This window comes from Dendrobates tinctorius, unplaced genomic scaffold, assembly GCF_039654945.1.
Source record: "Dendrobates tinctorius isolate UK_male_01 unplaced genomic scaffold, ASM3965494v1 ptg000117l, whole genome shotgun sequence".
NCBI classification, from domain to species: Eukaryota; Metazoa; Chordata; class Amphibia; order Anura; family Dendrobatidae; genus Dendrobates; species Dendrobates tinctorius.
Genome location: NW_027361785.1, coordinates 11,042,073 through 11,047,392, shown reverse-complemented (window position 1 = coordinate 11,047,392; position 5,320 = coordinate 11,042,073). Strand labels below are relative to the sequence as shown.

Sequence of the window (5,320 nt, the reverse complement as noted above, 5' to 3'; positions counted from 1 at the left end):
TGTAGAGCAAGACAGGGAGGGGGGAGCAGTTGAATAAGCCCCGCCCAGCGGACCGGACAGCGGCAGTTTACATACATCTGAACCCATATAAAAAAAAGTATTTATGCATGAAAGGTGCGGGGTCAGGGGGAAGCAAAAGTACTAAGAGAATCCTTATGTGACACACAATTGAATGATATCATTATATGATATCTCAAAAAAGGGGTGACAGATTCCCTTTAAATGTAGTACTAACAGGAGTAAGTGCCACTAAGTAGACAGTGACAATGGATAGCAATGTTTCATATGCAACTCAGGTTCTGTAAATGACGTTTAACCCCTTTACCCCTAAGGATGGTTTGCATGTTAATGAACAGGCCAATTTTTACAATTCTGACCACTGTCCTTTTATGAGGTAATAACTCTGAAACGCTTCCATGGATCCTCCCAATGATTCAGCATTGTTTTCTCATGACATATCGTACTTCATGATAGTAGTAAAAAAAACGGAAATTTGGCGAAAATTTCGCAATTTTCCAACTTTGCATTTTCATGCCCTTAAAAGAGAGATATGTGTCACACAAAATACACTCACTGGCCACTTTATTAGGTACACCTGTCCAACTGTGTGTTAAGACTTAATTTCTAATCAGCCAATCACATGGCGGCAACTCAGTGCATTTAGGCATGTAGACATGGTCAAGACAATCTCCTGCAGTTCAAACCGAGCATCAGTATGGGGAAGAAAGGTGATTTGAGTGCCTTTGAACGTGGCAAGATTGTTGGTGCCAGAAGGGCTGGTCTGAGTATTTCAGAAACTGCTGATCTACTGGGATTTTCACGCACAACCATCTCTAGGGTTTACAGAGAATGGTCCGAAAAAGAAAAAAAATCCAGTGAGCGGCAGTTCTGTGGCCGGAAATGCCTTGTTGATGCCAGAGGTCAGAGGAGAATGGGCATACTGGTTCGAGCTGATAGAAAGGCAACAGTGACTCAAATTGCCACCCGTTACAACCAAGGTAGGCAGAAGAGCATCTCTGAATGCACAGTGCGTCGAACTTTGAGGCAGATGGGCTACAGCAGCAGAAGACCACACTGGGTACCACTCCTCTCAGCTAAGAACAGGCATCTGATGGCTACTTTCAGCAGGATAATGCGCCATGTCATAAAGCTCGAATCATCTCAGATTGGTTTCTTGAACATGACAATGAGTTCACTGTACTCAAATGGCCTCCTCAGTCACCAGATCTCAATCCAATAGAGCATCTTTGGGATGTGGTGGAACGGGAGATTCGCATCAGGGATGTGCAGCCGACAAATCTGCGCCAACTGTGTGATGCCATCATGTCAATATGGTCCAAAATCTCTGAGGAATGCTTCCAGCACCTTGTTGAATCTCTGCCACGAAGAATTGAGGCAGTTCTGAAGGCAAAAGGGGGTCCAACCCGTTACTAGCATGGTGTACCTAATAAAGTGGCCAGTGAGTGTAGTTAATAAGTAACATTTCCCACATGTCTACTTTACATCAGCACAATTTTGAAACCTATTTTTTATTGTTAGGAAGTTATAAGGGTTAGAAGTTGACCAGCGATTTCTCATTTTTACAACACCATTTTTTTTAGGGGCCACATCACATTTGAAGTCACTTTGAGGGGTCTATATGATACAAAATAAACAAAAGTGACACCATTCTAAAAACTGCACCCCTGAAGGTGCTCAAAACCACATTCAAGAGGTTTATTAACCCTTCAGGTGCTTCACAGGAATTTTTGGAATGATTAAAAAAAAATAAACATTTAACTTTTTTTCATAAAAATTTTACTTCAGATCCAATTTGTTTTATTTTACCAAGGGTAACAGGAGAAATTGGACCCCAAAAGTTGTTGTACAATTTGTCCTGAGGCTGATACCCCATATATGCAGGTAAACCGCTGTTTGGGTGCACGGCAGAGCTTGGAAAGGAAGGAGAGCCGTTTGATTTTTCAATGTAAAATTGGCTGGAATTGAGATCGGATGCCATGTCGTGTTTGGAGAGCCCCTGATGTGCCTAAACAGTGGAAACCCCCCAATTCTAAAGGCCCCTTTACATTTAGCGATGCACCAGCGATGCTGACCACGATACGACCCGGTCAGGATTGCTGGTGCATCTCTAAATGGTCGCAAGTGAGCTGCCACACGTATCGACGTATCGACGCAGCAGTGGACATTACTTACCTTTCCGACACGGCGATCCTGACGTCCTCCCGCCCGCGTCCACGCGTCGCTTATCGGCGCCACAGGAAGCCCAGCAGGAAGCGCCCGACGAAAAATGAAGCTGCCTGATCTCGCGCGATCAGCGACAGACAGCGGGGGAGCCGGTCGGAGGTAAGTATCACACATAGCGATATCGCTGCTGCGTCACAAAATCGGTGGCGCTTTAGCGATATTGCTAGCGATATTGCTAGCTGTAAAACCCCCTTAACGCCAACTGTAATCCCAACACACCCCTAACCCTAATCCCAACCCTAACCACAAACCTAACACACCCCTAACCCTAATCCCAACCATAACCCTAACTTTAGTCCCAACCCTAACTGGAAAATGAAAATAAATACATTTTTTATTTTATTATTTTTCCCTAACTAAGGGGGTGATAAAGGAGGGTTTGATTTACTATTTATAGCGGGTTTTCATGTTTGGCAGCTGTCACACACTTAAGGTATGTGCACATGTAGCGGATTGCTGTACTGAATTTTCCACGCGGAATCTGCATCTTTTGGCAGAATCCGCAGGTCACAATCCGCCCGTTTTTATGCGGATTTCCTGCGGATTTTGTACGTGTTTTTACACCTGCGGATTCCTAGAATGGAATGGGTGTAAAAACGCTGCAGAATCCGCACAAAGAATTGACATGCTGTGGGAAAAAAAACGCTGCGTTTCCGCACAGATTTTTCAGCAGCATGTGCACAGCGTTTTTTTTCCCCATAGAATAACATTGTACTGTAAATCACTTGCAGATCTGCAGCGGATCCGCAGGGGCAAATCCGCTGCGGATCCACAGGAAATCCGCAACATGTGCACATACTCTTAAAGACTCTTTTATTGCAAAAAATAGTTTTTGCATCACCATATTTTGAGAGCTATAATTTTTTCATATTTTGGCCCACAGATTCATGTGAGGTCTTGTTTTTTGCGGGACAAGTTGACGTTTTTATTAGTACCATTTTCGGCCACATGACCACTTGATCGCTTTTATCACAATTTTTAGGAGGGCAGAATGAACAAAAACCAGCAATTCATGAATTTATTTTGGGGGGGGTGTTAATACCGTTCCGCGTGCAGTAACATTGATAAAGCAGTTTTATTCTTCAGGTCAGTACGATTACAGCGACACCTCATTTATACCTTTTTTTATGTTTTGGCGCTTTCATACAATAAAAACTGTTTTACATAGAAAATAATTATTTTTGCATCGCTTTATTCTGAGGGCTATAACTTTTTTTTAGTTTCCCGGTGATGGAGCTGTATGGGGGCTTGTTTTTTGCGGGACAAGATGACGTTTTCAGCGGTACTACATTTATTTATATTCGTCTTTTTGATCGCGTGTTATTCCACTTTTTGTTCGGTGGTATGATGATAAAGCATTGTTTTTTTGCCTTTTGAATGGTGTTCACTAAAGGGGTTAACTAGTGGGATAGTTTTATATGGCGAGTCGTTATGGACACAGTGATACTAAATATGTGTACTTTTATTATGTAGTTTTTTTATTTAAATATTTATTGAATAAATATTGATTTTATTTTGCTATTTTTGTACATATTTTTACAATTATTTTAATTTTTTTAAATTTAATTCTTAGTTTTACACCCTGTCTCACTATGGGACACTCAGTTTGTGCAGCCTGATCACTTCTATAGCATGCAGATCTGCATGCTATAGAAGCTGTCAGCTCTGCAGCTTCTATGTACTTATCTGAGAGACTTCCTGACATGCACTGTGCATGACAGGAAGTCTCTCAGCAGTGGAGACCCAGATGTCGTCGTGACATCGGGTCTCCATGGCAGCGATCAGGACCCCACGTCATGCCGTGGGGTCTCTGATCCAAAGGTAGAGGGGCTGTCACAGTTGACAGCCCCTCTGCCTACTCTCAGAGTGTGTCGGGGGTTAAAGCACTGGGAGCAGTCTGTGACCGCTCCTGGCACTTAGAGCTGGGTGTCAGCTGTGATAATCAGCTAACACCCAGCCGCGATCAGCCTCGCTCCCCCCATATGGGCCCGGGTCACCTGGACGGGATAGTACATCATATGTCAGAAAGAGGTTAAGCTACAGAATATTGTCAGAATCAGTCGTTTACTTCCATAATTGCGTCTTCTCTGTTTTCCTTGCAACTGAAATGCCAGCAGCCCACACAATTGCCAATATCTGTAAAGATCTGCTGGTGGTGTGAGCGCAACATACTAAACCTTAGAGCCGTCTTCACTGTCTGGTCCCCGTCCTGCAGAGCGAGCTGGAGCCTCATTTTCTTAATGAGAGTCGGGGAGAAGCCTGGATGGCTGGCGAGGATCTTGTTTACAACTTCCAAGGCTCCAGAATAATTCTGTCACAACCCGTAATAGTGAACCTAAAATAAAACCAAGTGCATACATCAAATGCTCTATGGTACGATGTAGCAAAAGTCATATATTGCTTCCAAATGGTGATTGTGAGAAAAGCATACATGTGACAAGCACGTATGGCCTCTTACAGTGGGGTGAAATTAGATATTGATCGCCTATCCTATGGAGAGGTCATCAATATGTGATCAGTGGGGTCTGACGGCCAGAGTCCCACCGATCAGGTGCATGCAGCTCCCACGGAAGCCACATTTAGGCTAAGTTCCCACATTGCAGAAATGCTGCGGAAATGTCCACAGCATTTCCGCAACTCCCTGCAGCGGGTAAAATGCATGCGGAATTCGCATGTGTTTTCCCGCAAAACACAAGCATTTTGCAAGCGTTTTTAGCTTGCAGAATGCTTGCGCTTTCCAAGCGATTTGAAGCATCGCTTAGAAAAGTGATTGACAGGTTGGTCACACTTGTCAGAACGATACAGAGAAGATTAGCATGGCCACTGCGCAAGGATTACCCGCAAATTCGTGAAGCGATCCATATTTTTCCGTTTCTTATACATATTCCAAACTATACCGATTTCCCCCCTCATAGTTTCTTCTGTAAATTACGATCAGCTTTAACCAAATTCATATGGGGTAAACTCAAACCTCGCATAAGCATACAGACCCTTTCTTGACCTAAATCTATAGGTGGTGCTGGTTTTCCCAATTTTAAGAGGTATTTTCAGGCTGCTACATTACTTAGGATTCTAG

The 5,320-nt window shown here is 43.4% G+C and overlaps 1 non-coding gene across 1 annotated transcript; it reads left to right on the top strand.

Moving 5' to 3' along the window:
• The first annotated feature begins 5,010 nt into the window (after positions 1-5,010).
• Positions 5,011-5,112, top strand: LOC141101484 (U6 spliceosomal RNA). Its single transcript, XR_012234982.1, has one exon. It is a non-coding gene; the product is annotated as a U6 spliceosomal RNA (small nuclear RNA).
• Positions 5,113-5,320: the final 208 nt, after the last annotated feature.